Source organism: Mustela erminea, chromosome 13 (genome assembly GCF_009829155.1).
Source record: "Mustela erminea isolate mMusErm1 chromosome 13, mMusErm1.Pri, whole genome shotgun sequence".
NCBI lineage: Eukaryota > Metazoa > Chordata > Mammalia > Carnivora > Mustelidae > Mustela > Mustela erminea.
In genome coordinates this window covers 85,636,354-85,653,417 of record NC_045626.1, presented here as the reverse complement: position 1 = coordinate 85,653,417, position 17,064 = coordinate 85,636,354, and positions in this window count along the sequence as shown.

Here is a 17,064-nt window from a genome sequence, read left to right as displayed (position 1 = left end):
AGAGAGAGAGAGAGAGAGAGAGGAGGAAGTAGGCTCCCTGCCAGGGAGAGAGCCCGATGTGGGGCTCGATCCCAGGACCCTCGGATCATGACCTGTGCCGAAGGCAGAGGCTTTAACCCTCTGAGCCACCCAGGCGCCCCGACCTAAGGCTTTTCTCCTTGGGTAACTTTTTTTTTTTAAGATTTATTTATTTATTTGACAGAGAGCACAAGTAGGCAGAGCAGCAGGCAGAGGGAGAGGGAAAAGCAGGCTCTCTGCTGAGCAGGGAGCGAGATGCAGGGCTCCATCCCAGGACCCTGAGATCATGACCTGAGCCAAAGACATCCACTTAAATCAACTGAGCCACCCAGGTGCCCCAACTCCTTGGGAAACTCTTAAATATCCAGCTGCATTTGGTGACAACCCCACTTTAGAATTTGATCCTAAGATTGTAGCATCACTTATCAAGAGTGGAAATTAGAAACAACATAATGGGGGCACCTGGGTGGCTCAGTGGGTTAAGCCTCTGCCTTTGGCTCAGGTCATGATCTCAGGGTACTGGGATAGAGCTCCACATTGGGCTCTCTGCTCAGCGGGGAGCCTTCTTCCACCCCCCACCCCCCATCTGCCTGGCTCTCTGCCTACTTGTGATCTCCGTCAAACAAATAAATAAAATCTTTCTTTTTTTTTTTTTTAAAAGTACATAATGTCTGACAAGAGGGAATTCATTGAATATACTGTGGCCCCAAATGGAATAAAATGCTACATTTGGGGGGTGGGGCGCAGAGAGAGAGAAGGAGAGAGAGAATCTCAAGCAGACACCCTGCTAAGCACAGAGCTCCGACAGAGGGCTTGATCTCACAACCCTGACATCACAACCTGAGCTGAAATCAAGAATGGCTCAACTGGCTGAGCCACAGGCTCCTCGGAAACACGACATACTAAATGAAGCAAATATTACTGACATGGAAAAATGCCCATGATATGATGTTGGGTGGAAAACCAACTTTTAAAAAGTTATCAGTAGTTTGATATCAATTTCAAACAAATACTAACAAAGCATATATTTCTGTGTGTGTGTGTCAGAAAATGCACCATAATGTTCACACCGGTTATTTCTGGGTAGAGTGATTCTTATTTTCTTCTTTATGCTTATCTGTATTTTCTAATTTCCAAAAGAAATGTTTCTTACTTGTATACCTTTTTTTTTTGTTTTGAGTATACTCTTTATTTCTCTTTGGTCTCTTAGCACAAAAGACATCCTTGTGGGAGTATGTATACTTTTTTTTTTTTTTAATTTAAAAAAGCAAACATCAATTCTGTAGGAGGACAGAGCCTCTCTAAAGGCTGATGTTGCAAACTGGCAACCCATGTGCCGTATGTGGTGCCCAGACCTGCTTTGTTTAATCCACATCATCGATTCTTAAAGACTATATTAGAGAGAAAAAAAAAAAAAAAACAAGACTGGAGGAAAACACAGTTTAAAAGGCAGGAAGCAGTGAATTACCAAGAGTGAGATCTGGAGGGCGTAACAAGCAATCAATGGCTAGAGGGAGAAGGCCTTGGGGGAAGTTAACCAGGATATGGGGAAATGATTGCACAGAATCTAGCCTGAGAGGCCCCCACCTTCCTTCCTGCAGAGGAATGAGCAGCCACAGCCACACGTGCACAGAGGGACAGGCAGGGCAGTTCTCCAGGGGAGCTGACAACTTCCCTGAAGGACAGAGAGCTCCTAGACCCAGCAAACAACAAGAACACTTAACCTCATCAAGACAGCCATCTCTTTTAGAAAAATCAGAAGCATGCCATTACAATCAAATCAACAATCAGGCAAATAGGAATTCTCCAATACAGAGTATTACAGACCAGCAAAAGTCAGTCAGCAAGCACTTAAGGAAAGCCAGCACTCCGGAAGAAAGCTAGCTGAGAACTGACAAGTAAGGGGGAAGTTAACAGAACAAACAGAAGATTTTAAAAATAATTAATAGCCCTAGAAAAAAATGTCGAAGATTCTGTGCCCATCAAGCAAAAAACTCATTTTAGCTCCTTTGTTAAAAAAAGCAAATAGAGGGTCCCTGGGTGGATCGGCGGGTTAAGCCTCTGCTTTCAGCTCAGGTCATGATCTCAGGGTCCTGGGATCGAGTCCCAAATCGGGCTCTCTGCTCAACAGGGAGCCTGCTTCCCCCTCTCTCTCTGCCTGCTTGTGATCTCTCTGTCAAATAAATAAATAAAATAAATAAATAAAACCAACTTGTGATCTCTCTGTCAAATAAATAAATAAAATTTTTTTTAAAAAAAAGGAAACAAATAGAGATCTTGGAAAATAAATAAATATATGATTTTGAAGAGCTGAGTTGATAGCAAAATGAATATGGCTGGACAGCACAGTAGTAAACTAAAAAATTAAAACAGAATTTCTCCTAGAAATTCTAAAAGAACAAAGAGAAGGTAAATGACATGGAGGATATATTCAAAAGCTCCAGCACCTGCCTAATAGTTCCAGAAAGAAAGAAGAGAGTGAGAGAGAGAGGGGGAAAAATAGAGGAAACAATTACAGCAGCAGTAAAAGAAAAAGTTCCAGTGCTTCAATGCACAGGCGTTCTCTGTGGATCAGTATGGGCTGATTGTGCTGTGATAACAAACCACACCCAAATCTCAATGACTGAAAACCACCACGGTGTGTTTTTTGGCTGTAGCTACCTATCTATTGGCTATCGGGACCATCACACATCTCTCTGCTGGTTGCAGTCGCTCGAAGGCTCCGGCTAGCAGAGCAGCCAACGTCCAAAATGTTGCCCATCGCCGCCATGGCGGAAAGGAAGAGAAAGCTAGGTGGGTCTCACATGAACAGTTCAATGGTCCAGCCTAGGAGTGATACGTACTCACACGACTCATTGCCTGGAATGGATCACATGGCCTCACCCAAACACGAAGGAGCCAGGAGGCACAATCCCAGCATATGACTGGAACTATGTAGTGCATGGCACTGATGAGTAATGATCAATTATATTTTTGGTTTCCATTAACGCGACACCATGGGTAGCTCTCGGAAGCATCATGCTAGGTGAAAACATTCAGACTTAGAAGGCCAAATACTGTTTGATTCTGTTTATTTATATGACATCTGTAAAAGGCAAAATGATAGGGACAGAAAAACCAGATCAGTGGTTGCCAGGAGATTGTGGGGAGGAAACTAACGGCAAAAAGGAACAAGAGAACTATTTTTGGTGTTGAAATACTCTCTCTTGTTTACGGTGGTGCTTATATGACTGTGTAAGTTTCTCAAAAGTCATAGAAGTGTATGCCTGACAAGAGTGAATTTTACTGTATGCAGTTTTACTTTAGTAAGTCTTGGAGTATAAAAGGTTAAATGAATGGTTTCTCGTCCATAGGATATTTGAAAGAATTACTGGAGGCTGTTCTTCAGCAACAGAAATTAAATTCAAGTAAATAGAGTACGCAAGAAACAGAGTAGAGCAAAAAAATAAAACTTAAACTTGAATTTTGAAACTATGACTCTAAAAGACTTTTATAAAAATAAGGTGTAAAAAAAAAGAGCTTTTAAGAACAAATCATGTTAGAAGGCTTATAATTAAAAATAGCAGTCCCAATCTGACCCCCACACCCATGACATGCCCCTTATTAACTGACAGTGCTACCCACCTCCTCCCAGAGGTAATCCTTTTCAATTCTTTAGTTACTACTTCTAGTATTTATCTCCAAATTTTTTTTTTATTTTTTGTTTTTTCATTTTTAAAAATATTTTATTTATTTATTTGACAGAGAGATCACAAGTAGGCAGAGAGGCAGGCAGAGAGAGAGGGGGAAGCAGGCTCCCCGCTGAGCAGAGAGCCTGACGTGGGTTTCAATCCCAGGACCCTGAGATCATGACCTGAGCTGAAGGCAGAGGCTTTAACCCACTGAGCCACCCAGGTGTCCCCCAGATTTTTTTAAAAAAGCCTCTCTTGTGTGTGTGTATACACACACACACACACACACACACATATATATTCTAAAATCACCAACCTCGGACTTCATCTATTGACTTACTATGTTACAATGATTTGACTTTGAATACCTGGGTGGCTCAGTCAGTTAAGCAACTGCCTTCAGCTCAGGTTGTGACCCCGGAGTCCTGGGATCGAGCCTTGGAGTTGGGCTGCCCATTCAGAGGAGAGTCTGTTTCTCCCTGTCTCTGCTCTTCCCTCTCACTCATGCTTGCACACCTGCTCTCAATCTGTCTCAAATAATTAATTAATTAACCAATTTAATTTAACTAATTTAATTAAAGTATTAAAAAAGAATGATTTTACTTTATTTTGTTATACACCTCTTTCCTCCCCCTTTTTACTAATATAGTTAAGTTGTTATTTTGTTAAATTCACATTCAATGTTTTTATTATTTTGGCCACAAAATTATTTTATTTTATTTTATTTATTTTATTTTGTTTTTATTTTATTTTTAAGAGGGAGGGAGAGGGCAAATGTGCACATGTATGTGCAAGTAGGGGGAGAGGGGCAAAGGGAGATGGAGACAGAGAATCTTTTTTTTTTTTAAGAGTTTATTTATTTATTTGACAAACAGAGATTACAAGTAGGCAAGAGAGGCAGGCAGGGAGAGAGAGGGGGAAGCAGGCTCTCCAGAGAGCCTGATTCGGGCCTAAATCCCAAGACCCTGGGATCAAGACCTGAGGCAAAAGCACAGACTTTAACCCACTGAGCCACCCAGGCGCCCCGAGACAGACTCTTAAACAGGCTCTACACCCAGTGCAGAGCCCTACTTGGGGCTTGATCTTGTGACCCTGGGATCATGATCTGAGCCAAAACGAAGAGTTAAATGCTTAACCTACTGAGCCACCCAGGCGCCCCAGCCACAAAATTATTGTGCACTATAATTTCTTTTCCTTGTTTCTTTGAATAAAAAATTGTTCAAATTTTTGTTTTTCCTGGAGTTAACAATTGCCTTACTTTTTCCCCATTTGTTTCGCTTTCTTCAAACCAATGGCTTAAGTCTCCCCATACCATCCAATAGTTTTGTTAAATATATCTCAATACAATTTTGACAGAGTCAACCCTGTCAGATCTTATCAGCCTCAATTTTTCCCACTAAAATCCTTTGTCCTAACAATATGGATCGATTTTGTCTAGGCTTACTGCATAGTTATTGTCTCAGGACCTTGCTTTATCATCCTGGAAATTTACTTCATTGATCCTGTGTCAAACATAACTATTTGCTAAGCTCTGTCTGATGCTTTGAATCCCCTTTCACTGGCTTTTAACAATTGTTTGTCAGACCCCAACCACCAAAATGGTGAAGCAGACTGAGAGCAAGTATGCTTTTCAGGATGCCTTGAACGGTGCAGGAGACAAACTTGTTGCTGTTGACTTCTCATTCACATGTAGTGGACCTGGAAAAATGATCAAGCCTTTCTTCATTCCTTCTCTGAAAAGTATTCCAACATGATGTTCCTTGAAGGAGATAGGAATGACTGTCAGGATGTTGCTTTAGAATGTGGAGTTGCATGCCAACTTCCAGTTTTGTTTTTTTTTTTTTGTTTTTTTTTTGTTTTTGTTTTTAAAGATTTTATTTATTTATTTGACAGAGAGAAATCACAAGTAGATGGAGAGGCAGGCAGAGAGAGAGAGAGGGAAGCAGGCTCCCTGCTGAGCAGAGAGCCCGATGCGGGACTCGATCCCAGGACCCTGAGATCATGACCTGAGCCGAAGGCAGCGGCTTAACCCACTGAGCCACCCAGGCGCCCAAGTTTTGGTTTTTTTTGAAAGGACAAAAGGTGGTTGGATTTTCTGGAGTTAATAAAGAAACTCTTAAAGAATAAATTAATCTGGGGCGCCTGGGTGGCTCAGTGGGTCAAAGCCTCTGCTTTCGGCTCAGGTCATGATCTCTGGGTTCTGGGATTGAACCCCACATCGGGCTCTCTGCTCAGCAGGGAGCCTGCTTACTCCTCTCTCTCTGCCTGCCTCTCTACCTACTTGTGATCTCTATCTGTCAAATAAATAAATAAAATCTTAAAAAAAAAAGAATGAATTAATCTAACCAGGTTTGCTGAAGCATAACCAGCCATTGCCTGTTTAAAACTTATAATTTTGGTGCGGGGAGACCCTGGGTGGCTCAGTCAGTTATGTGTTTGCCTTTGGCGTGGGTCATGATCCCAGAGTCCTGAGATTGAGCCCCATATTGGTCTCTCTGCTCAGTGGGGTATCTGCTTCTCTCTCTGCCCCTCCCCTCCACTCATGCTCTCTCTGACTCTCTTGCTCCCTCAAATAAATAAAATATTTTTTAAAAAACTTATAATTGTTTTATTTATGAAAAGGAAAGATCAAGCATTAAGACTATATACCCAACTACCCTCTGATTATAAGTAACAATAAAATATTAATTCTACCTTTTAAAAAAGAAACACACAAATGTAGTATTTCCTGGACTCCTTGTCTTTATCTTTCCTGGTGTACCTTCTTGTTTCACAGGAGTATATCCTCTAGTAGCCTCTGCAGAAAGGTCATAGGAAGCAGAATTTGGTGGGTTTTGCACATCTAAACATGATTTTATTTTATCTTCATGTTTGTTTAATAATTTGTCTGGGTAGAAAAATGTAGATTGAAAATCACTTGTCCTCTGATTTTGAAAGATATTACTCCACTATCTTATAGCTCTTGATACTGGTTTTGAGACATCCAATGTCATTCTTTTTTGTTTGATTGTTTAAGATTTATCTATTCATTTGAAAGAGAAAGATGAAAGGAGTTGGGGGAGGGGCAGAGGGAGAAGGAGAGAGAAAATCTCAAGCAGACTCCCCACTGAGCATGGAGCTCAACACAGGACTCGATCTCACAACCCTGAGATCATGGTCTGACCTGAAATCAAGAGTCAGACGCTTAACTGACTGAGCCACAGGCACCCCTCCAATGCTGTTTCCATACTGTGTTTTATTTTTGGTTTTGTTTTTTCCCATGACCTGTTTTTCTCTCTGGGAGCCCTAGAATATTCTGTCATTAGTGTTCTGAATTTTATGATCAGGTGTCTTGGTGTGGGTCCCTTTAAAATTAATGAGGTTGGGCACTCTGTGGGCTCTTTTATTTTATTTATTTATTTACTTTTAAATTAAATTAAATTAAATTTTTTTCAGTGTTCCAAAACTCATTGTTTATGCACGACACTCAGTTCTTTTATTGTTATTTTTTGAAGATTTTACTTATTAATTTTAGAGAGAGAGACAGAGCATTAGAGCAAGGAAGGAGCAGAGGGAGAGGGGGAAAGAATCTGACACAGATTCTGCACCAAGTGTGGACCCTGACTTGGTTGGATCTTAAACCCGTGAGCTCATGACCTGAGCTGAAACCAAGAGCTGGATCCTCAAGCAGCTGAGCCACCCGGGTGCCCCTCTGTGCGTACCTTTTTTTTTTTTTTTTTTAAGATTTTATTTATTTATTTATTTCTCAGAGAGAGAGAGAGAGCACAAGTAAGCAGAGAGGCAGGCAGAGGCAGAGAGAGAAGCAGGCTCCCTGCTGAGCAAGGATCCTGATTCGGGACTCGATCCCAGGACCCTGGGATCATCACCTGAGCCGAAGGCAGCAGCTTAACTGACTGAACCACCCAGGCACCCTTCTGCGGGCACTTTTAACCTGAAGGTTCATGTCCTCATATGAGGAATATTGTTTTATATTATGTAATTGGTTATTTTCTCCATTTCATTTTGTCCTGTTCTCTCTTTCTGGAACTTCTATCAGATATTGGACCCGTTGGATCCATTCTCTAATTTTATTATATTTTCTGACTTCTGTCTTTCTGACCTATGTTTTGGGGAATTTTACCAAAATTTTAACTTACGCCACATTAAAACTTTTTTCTTAGGGGTCTTTCTTATTTTTGGCGTGTTCTTTCTTGATAGAGAGAGCATCGGTTCCTGTTTCATAGATGCAATCCCATCTCATCTCTCCAAGAAGAGTACTTCGAGTTTATTTGAAATTATCTTTTGCTCACCGAATTATTTATGTTTCTTTTTCTTCTTCTTCTTCTTCTTTTTTTTTTCATTAGTTTGTTTTGAACTCTCTCTTCATGCGGGAAGCTTTCATCAAAGGTCTGGGCTCCCATTAGAATGTCCGCCAGGATCTGTGCACGTGGCTGGAACTTGGCTCATAAGCAGCGAGTCGGTGGGTGGCCAGGGAGCTTTTAGGTTAGAGACGCCAGAATGTCACAATCTGGTGGTCTTTGCTCTGAGCTCCAGTTGCTTTCTGGGAAAGGATAAGCCTGTCTACTGAATCTCTGGGACAAGGCCAGGGGAGGGGGAAGGGGTCTTGCTGTTTATCTGTCCCCTACCGCCAAACTCTCTGCCTGCAGCTTCCGGCTTCTTCCCTGCCCTTCTCCATGCTACTGTGCAGGAGCCTGGAGCCTCTCTGATGTAATTTCTCCAGATGTTAAACCCCCTGTCTCCAGAGGAAGGGAGAGAGGGCGGTCAGCTGAGACTGAGCAGGCTGCAGGAGGCAACCTAGAGGTCTGTTTCATATACAGATTTTTGTTTTTAGATTTTATTTATTTAATTGACAGAGATCACAAGTAGGCAGAGAGGCAGGCAGAGAGAGAGAGGAGGAAGCAGCCTCCCTGCTGAGCAGAGAGCCTGATGCGGGGCTCGATCCCAGGACCCTGGGATCATGCCCTGAGCTAAAGGCAGAGGCTTTGACCCACTGAGCCACCCAGGCGCCCCTCATATACAGACTTTCAACCAAGCCCCATTTTAGTCCCCTGCTTTCTGCAGGAGCTGAGACATCCAGTTCCTGAGACTTTCCGGGGTTGCGGGAGAGGAGTGGCTTGCCTCTCCCTAGACTGTACCTTTCCAGCACTGTGGTCTGGTCTTTCCCACTTTGCAGAGCCCATTTGCGTCCCTCCTCCTCCTTTCCACTCTGTATATTGCAGCCTGGGGCGCCCGATGTCGCCTTCTTTCCCTAAATATGGATTTGCTGCTCCTGCTTCTTGCTTTCTTGTACCGTGGGGGCGATTTTGGAGAAAAGAAGGGGGTGAACGGGCCATTGATATACAATAATAAAAACATGTCTAAACGGTTTTTTGTTCTTAATTTGGCTGATTTGCTGACATTTAAAAAATCATGATATTTCATATAAGCGTGAGAATGTCAGAATTTTCTTGAACCATCAGAAGGTCTGACAACACGGGGCCTTTATCATTTCCACCTGGTAGCAGCTGGAGCTCCGGAGCAACTGTCCTCTTTAGATGCAGCATGGGCGCTCCCATTTTCCACAGTCCCCACCACTCCCTATTGTCCCAGTGGGTTTTTGCTTCTTTCCATTACCTGCCTGGCTCCTGTAGGCATTTGAGTTTGCATTTCCTGCCATGCCTCTTCATCAGCTGTATGCCTCTCACGGGAACAAGTTAGTGGGATCTCTTCCTACTACAGCTGTGGGAAGAAGAAAACAGCCCCGGGAGAGGTGAGGGTTGCAGAAGGAAGTACGTGCTCGGGGTCAGACTAAGGTGGGGAGGAAATTGAAGGTGAGAGAGCTCTGGGGACAAAGCTTTCACAATTTAGGATAATTAATGCCCACTCCCTGGGGTTGTGGTGAAGATCGAGTAAGTCAGTGTGTGTGAGGTACCTGGAACAGTGCCTGGAACCTAGTATGTGGTGCCATGTTGGTTTATTATGATTATTTGTTTGGTTTGGGTGGGGTATAATTTATATGCAGGAAAGCTCTCTCTTTACGGTACGGTTCCATGAATATTGACAAAAATATGCTGTCATGTAATCACCACCGCAGTCGATATGTGGCAGATTTCCGGTACCCTCCTCCCTGCCCCCAACACACAGAGGCTTCCCTCAGACCCCTTTTTTCTACCCCCAGTCCCTGGCAACCACAGACATGCTTCTTGTCCCTGCTGTTTTGCTCTTTCCAGAATGCCATAGAAATGTAATCTTTCAGTACATAGCCTTGAGTCTGATTTCTTTCATTCAGCATAATGTATCTGAGATTCTTCCCTATTCTTTAGTGTCTCTAGTTCATGCCTCTTTATTTCTTTTCTTTTTGAAAAAAAAAAAAAGATTTTATATATTTATTTGAGAGAGAGTACAAGAGTGGGGAGGGTCAGAGGGAGAAGCAGACTCCCCGCTGAGTGGGGATTCTGATGCCGGGCTCCATCCTGGGACTCCAGGATCATGACCCCAGCCGAAGGCAGATGCTGAATGACTGAACCATCCAGGCACCCCTGTTTAAAAGAAAAAAAAAAAAAGATTTATTTAGGGGCACCTGGGTGGCTCAGTTGGTTAAGCATCTGCCTTCAGCTGGGGTCATGGCACAATTCTGGTCCTGGGATCGAGCCCCACTTTGGGCTCCCTTCTCAGTGGGAAGTCTGCTTCTCTCTCTACCTCTGCCCCTTCTCGTGTGCTCTCTCTCTCTCTCAAACTAAAAAGTTTTTTAAAGATTTATTTATTTATTTTAGAGACAGAGAGTTCGAGTCGGGGGAGGGACAGAGGAAGAGAGAGAATCCTCAGGAACTTTCCCACCGAACACAGAGCTCAGTCCGAGAGTCCTGAGATCATGACCGGAGCCAAAATCAAGTGTCTGCCATTTAACTGACTGAGCCACTCAGGCGCCCCTTTTCCTGTTTATTTCTGAGCAGGATTTCACTTTATGAGCGTACCACAGTTTGTTCATTCACTTAGCAATTGAAGGCCATGTTAGTCGTTTCCAGCTTGGGGGGATTTTGTAAAGAAGGCTACTATAAACATTTATGCACAGGCTTATGGACATCTTGATTTCTCTTAGAGTAATACGTGTAGGAGTGGGATTTCTGGGTTGCATGGTACGTTGATGTTTAAACTTTAGAGGAATCTGCCAAACTATTTTCCAAGTGGCTGTACTGTTTTAGCTCTGCCATGCGGGAGGGGTTGGAGGGGTCTGGCTGAACCGCGCCCTCGTGGACTCTTGGCGTGGTCCACTCACTGGGAGTAGACTGGCATCTCACTGTGCTTTGAACTTGCATTTCCTAATAACTCATGATGTTCAGCATTTTTCCTGTGCTCATTTGCTTCCCATATATTTTCTTTAATGAAATGTCTATGCCGATATTTTGCTAGGTTTTCTTTTTCTCCTTCTTGGCGGGGGTATTTGCTTTCTTATTATTGACTCTTGAGAGTTCTTTATATAGAACTGGGTACAAGTCCTTTATCAGATATATGGTTGGCCAAGACTGTCTGCCCGGCTGTGGTGTGTCTTTTCGGCTCATAACAGCGTAACTTTAGCAGAGCAAAAGTTTTGAATTTTGATGAAGTCCAGTTTTATCAACTTTTTCTTTCGTAGTTAGCACTCTGAGGTCATGTTTACAACAGCTCTGCCTAACCCCAGTCACCGAGGTTTTCTCCTATGTGTTCTTCTAGAATTTTAGAGTTACATTTTGGTCTATGGCCCACTTTGAGTGAATCCGGCTGGAAGGCGCAGGGGATGGACTGAGGTTCATTCCGTTTCCAGGTGGCTGTCCAGTTGTTCCAGCATCAACTGTTAAATATTTGCAATGAGCATTCACACTATTAGGAGTCCCAGCGATCCGGGGGGCTGGCAGGCAGCGAGAGGGCATCCTGGCCCCACGTGTCCGGCAAATCTAACAGCTGGGGCCTGCTGCCGGTCTTTGCTGGCAGAGGACATGGTTTCAGGTCACTTTACCTCCTCTCTCTCTTCCTGAAATCTCTAGCATAAAACAAACCATGAAAGGGCAGGGGTGGCTTAGTGGTCTGGCAGCGTCCCTTTGAAAATAAACAAATGCAGAAGCTGAAAGCCAAGGGCCATCTCTGGGGACTACTTGGAGAAACAGTTTGGGGCCGGTGCTTCCGCCGCGCGTGGCTCTCCTGCCCCCACCGGCTGCAGGTCGGATGCGGCAAAACAAAACAGGATCCTGATCGCTTCAGATGTCACCTCTGCAGGGAGACACCCCCACCGCCCCGACCCAGGCCTTTGCAGAGAGAGGCCACACTGGTGGGGGGTGTCTAATCGTGGGGGAAGCCAAAGAGGCCCAGGCTAAACTGCCCTCGACTGTTTGCGCAATCGGCCTCACGCATCTACTGAGCAGCGACCTCTCTCTTATAGATAGGGAAACTGAGGCCGGGGGTGGGGGCGGCTGTGTGTGTGTGCGTGCCTGCGTGGGCATGCACAAAGAAATAGAGGAGTGTGAATTTGGAATTTTGGGGGGACAGCCTTATTGAGGTATAACTTACATCCCATAGGATTTCACCCACTAGAAGCATAGAGCTCGATCAGCTTTAAAGAAACACAGCTGTGGGATCCCGCCGGCCATCCACTGTTAGAATATTTCCATCACCTCCTGCCCTTTTGCAGTCCATCCTTGCTGCTCCCAGTCTCTGACAACCCAGGCTTTACCTTCAGTCACAGTGTTTTGCTTTTTCTAGAAAGTTCGTGCCAATGGAATCCTGCAGTGTGTAGTCACAGTGGGATTTCAAACCAGATCTAATAACTAAGCCAGAGAGCCAGGACCACAAAAGCACCACGTTACCAAAGCTTTCCAGGCCGGCCGTGTCTCCAGACCTGCACATCTTCCAAATGAGGCGACGCAGGGGTCCCCCTGTCAGGGTTGAGGCCAGGCTGAGACCAGGTAATGGGGGTCCACTATCTTGCACAGTCATCTCACTCCATGGAAACTGGAAACAGACCAAGTGGCCAGCAGCAGGAGAATGGGTAAGTACCTTGCTGTGTCTTCACCCCGGGGCATCTTCTCTAGCAAGAATGGACTCCAGTGATGGGCAACCTTATTGTTAAAACTCACAAATATCACGTTGAGTGGATACAAAGGAGCACATCCTGTGACTCTATGAACGGAAATGTCAAAACCAGGTGAAACACACCTGTGCAAAGAGAAGTAGGGACAGTGGTTGCCCTTTGGGAGGTAGTGACTGGGAGAGTCAGAGGGGGGCGGTTAGGCAGGCGTATTCAGTGTGCGCAAGTTCAAGGAGCTACACCTTTACGTGGTGATGAACACGTCAGGAAAGCCTTGTTAGTGCCAGGCACATAGTAGGGCATGACTATTCTTGTTCTTTTATCTATGCCTTGTTTCCGTGGGAAAGTGTGATCAACCACCGGGGTTGGCAGACTTTTCCCATAAAGGGCTAGATACTAAGTATTTTTTACTCTGCCAACCATACAGCCTCTGTAGCTACGATTCACCTTTGCTGTTGTCTTGTGAAGGCGTCCCGGGATGATGTGTAAATGAACACGCGTGGTTGTGTTCCAGTAATAACTTGATTTACAAAAACAGGCGGTGGGCTGGATTTGCTGAGCCCTCGCCTAGTGAAAGGCTGAATTCCAAAGCCTCCTTCACTGAGTCTGTGTTCAGGTCCTTCCCTGGCCCCCGTTTTCCTATCTGCATAATGGCGAGGCTGGTCTCTGCTCTAAACTACCATCCCAGGGGGCACAGAGGTCAAATGAGCTCATTACCGAGGGAGCCCTGAGGGAGAAAAGAGCAGGAATTAGAAGAGTCTCTTGAGATCCTTTGGTGCAAAGCAAACGGTTCTTCCTGCCAATATTCCTGTCTGAGGAGAGAAAGCCACTGGCCTCGAGTCACCCAGTGCCTCCATGGGCACCAGCATCCCAGGGGTATTCTGGAAGGGGAGTCAGGACCCACAGGCCTGATGCCGCATCCTGGTCCTTGCTCCCCAAAGGCTCTTTTCTCAAGAGCCTGTGGAGGAAGAAGAGGGGTGAAGGCAGCCTGGAGAACTGAGTCCCCAGTGGGCTGCTCTTCTGAGACCCTGGGCCCCTGCAGCTCTCCACCTGGGCCTGCTTTACTGAGCAGCCAGCAAGTGCAACAGGAGTGTGTCCTCATCTCCTCAGCCAGGAGAGTCTTCCCTTCTTCCTGTTTCCTAGCAGCCTTGTATTCACTCAAGGCACGATTCAGGCCATCGATGACTCTGGGTGGATAACCCCAGGGTCAGTCATTGGGGGGAAAAGGCTGGTCTTCAGAGAGACAAGCATAACTCAGAAGGCAAGCCCAAAGCAGCCAGAGGTGCGCGATTCTTGCCTTTCCCTGTGCCTCGTTCTCTAGGAGTGAACTCCCGCAGTCTAGACGTGATCCAAGATAGTAACTATAATAGTAATAATAGTAGCCGTGAATTATTGAGATTTCCTACGTGCAAGGACCTGTCCCAAGCCCTTCACCTGTATTAATTCATTTAATCTTGCAACAACCCGAGTAGGCACTAATATTCTTCCCACGTTACAGATGAGGAAATGAAGGCCCAGAGAGGTTAAGACACTTACCTGGGGTGACACAGCTCTGAAGTGCTGGAGCTCTGAGGGTGACAGCAGTGGCTGTTTCAGAAGTCCAAAACAGGTCTGTGTTATCCTGTTTATATCCTTTTCCTCAACTCAGTGAATCATCTAAGTCCTTGTCACATGGGAGCGTTAAAAGGGGAAGTTGTGAGGGGGGAAAGAGAGTGTCTCAGGAGTCAGAGCTACTGTAGGGCTAACCACCCCTCCTTCTGGATTCATCCAGGTGGTGCTCCAAGCCCTGGGACAGATGACGGGGTGGGGGGTGCTCATGTGGGAAAAGACCCAGGGAAAATGAACCTAAACCAGCAAGGGCATTCATTGACTCACAGGATTGAGAAGTTCAGGAGGCGGCTGGCTTCAGGGCCAGCTGGGGCCGAGTGGTTAAATGCAGCTCTCTGGAAGCTCAAACTCCTCATCTTTCTTTTTTTTTCTTTTTTCCTTCTTTCCTTGCTCTCTTTCTCTCTTTCCTTCTTTCTTCCTTTTTAAGATTTTATTTATTTATTTGACACACACACACACAGAGACACAGCAAGAGAGGGAACACAAGCAGGGGGAGTGGGAGAGGGAGAAGCAGGCTTTCTGCTGCTCAGGGAGCTCAATCCCAGGACCCTGGGATCACCACCTGAGCTGAAGGCAGACGCTTAATGACTGAGCCACCCAGGCGCCCCTTGAACTCCCCATCTTTCAACTTGTACTAGTGCTCCCTTCATTCTCAAGCAGGACTCTCCCAACATTGCAGCAGAGGTGGCCCTTTAGGGAATTCCCTAGTGAATACTTTAGGAGGACCCGTTCGCAGCAGTTCCCACAGAAATCCCAGGGCTGACTCTCACTGGGCAACCTTGGCCCATGTGATCACCCCTGAACCAACCCTGGTGCGGGGAGGGACCATGCTGCTGGTACCTGCGGGCAACACCAGGCAGGCTGGCCAGGGACTGAGAGGGCAGGAGTGACCCCTACTGGCAGAAGAGGAGAATGCAACCAGCAAAGAGCAAGGTGTCTTCTATGAGCCTCTAGAAATAAAGCATTCCTCACCCGGAGAAGGGGGATGGTTAGACTTGGCCTTGAAGGTCTGCAATCCCTCCTTGGTCTTGACTGTGGACATCCAGGACCCCGTTGTGTTGTCTTAGTCTGGGCTAAGACCTGGACGTGAGTTTCCCTACCTGCCCCTTCCAGCCCACCTGATTCCACCCCACCAGGCTGCAGTGCTGATTGCCTGGGAATACTCAGCCTTTTGTCAACTCCCAGACTCCTGCATGGCCTATCGCCCCAGTTCCCTGCTTGCTTTGCCTCACCTAGTCTGGCTTTTTCCAATCCATGCCCTTCCCTGGAAATACCATCCCTGTTCCAGCAGGGCCCTGGGGCGGAAGCCTCCAGCCTACTCCATAGCATTAAGGAAAAACGACCTTCTTAGCCCCATGCATGGACTCCCTCTGCCCAGAAGCCTCCCTGATGCCGACCCCTCATCGAAATGCACATCCCCTAATTCCAAACTGCGCTGGCCATCCTGGCACCAGCTTTTTTTTTTTTTTTTTTTGCCTAGAAGGAAAGGCTCAAGCTTGAGTCACTGCTGCCCAGGGCCCAGCACACACAGGATGTTCACAGGAACACCTGCAAAGCCTACATTTCCAGCTCTTGGGCACGACTGCTCGTGCACAAGATTAACGGCACATGAGGGCAAGTCAGAGAGCTCCACACACGGACAGGAAGCCGAAAACGATAGGGAAGCCAAGACAGAAAGAGAATGACTGAGAAACATAATGGTGGCGGGCGGGGGTTGTTGGAGACAAGGGTGGTAGAGCCAGAGAGACAAGTCTGGAAGGACCTTCTTCCAGGACAGAGATGCAGACACACAGGGAAGACATCAAAGGAGGGAGCCAAAGGGCGTGAGCTGAATTTTTGCTTGAGCAAACAGGCTCCTGTGATTTTTGTTTTGTCAAGTTGAACTTTCTCTATCAGAGTTCAGGAGTTTATTTTGCTGCGTAATCACTCCTGGGAAAAACACTAGAACATGTTAAAAAGGAGGAGGGGCTGGAGAGGAGAGGCAGACAAAACAAAGGAGAGAACATTTGCCTCCAGGTGGGTCAACATGGTGAGTCTTGGCAGGCCTGGCTTAAACCATAATCTTACCCCCACCCCCTCCACATACGCCTTGCAGGAGGCTCAGCCAAGTTCAGGTTTCAGGTGTAAGATGAGGCAGTGAGAGGGGCCAGAGAAAAAGAAATAGTCAACTCTGGGGAAGGAGTCTGAGCTCAGGGAGAGAAGTGCCCCCGCTGCTGGGAGAGGGGTGGGCCTTGGGAAGGCTCTGGCTCTGGCCTGGCCACAAGTCACTTAGTTAAGACAAGTCGAGAAAAAGCTACAATCCACCCCTGAGCTGACCCTTCAGAGCCCCTGAGTCACAGCCTCCCAAAGTCAGGAACATGGCAAGCTGGTACCCTTGACCAGGGAGCAGGTGTGGCTTTTCCAGAAGGGCTCTGCCTGGCTATGTGACGGGCTGTGTTCTCACCTTGACAGGGTGGTCTCCAGCACCCACCCAGAGTACCCAGCCCATGCTTCGTGGTGGAAGCTAACAGGAGTTGACAGTCCCTGCCTGCAAGGAGCTCAGTGTCCCGCACAAGGTCAGGGCCACACAGGTGGTCAGGAGGCCAGCACTGGTGCGGGACCTTCTCACCATCCATCACATTTACTATTATAATGCTACAGAATCACGTGGTGGTCATGATTTGAATTTTTTTTATTTTCTGAAATGGAACCATTGTACATTGTACAAACCATATCTACTTGATGGAATAA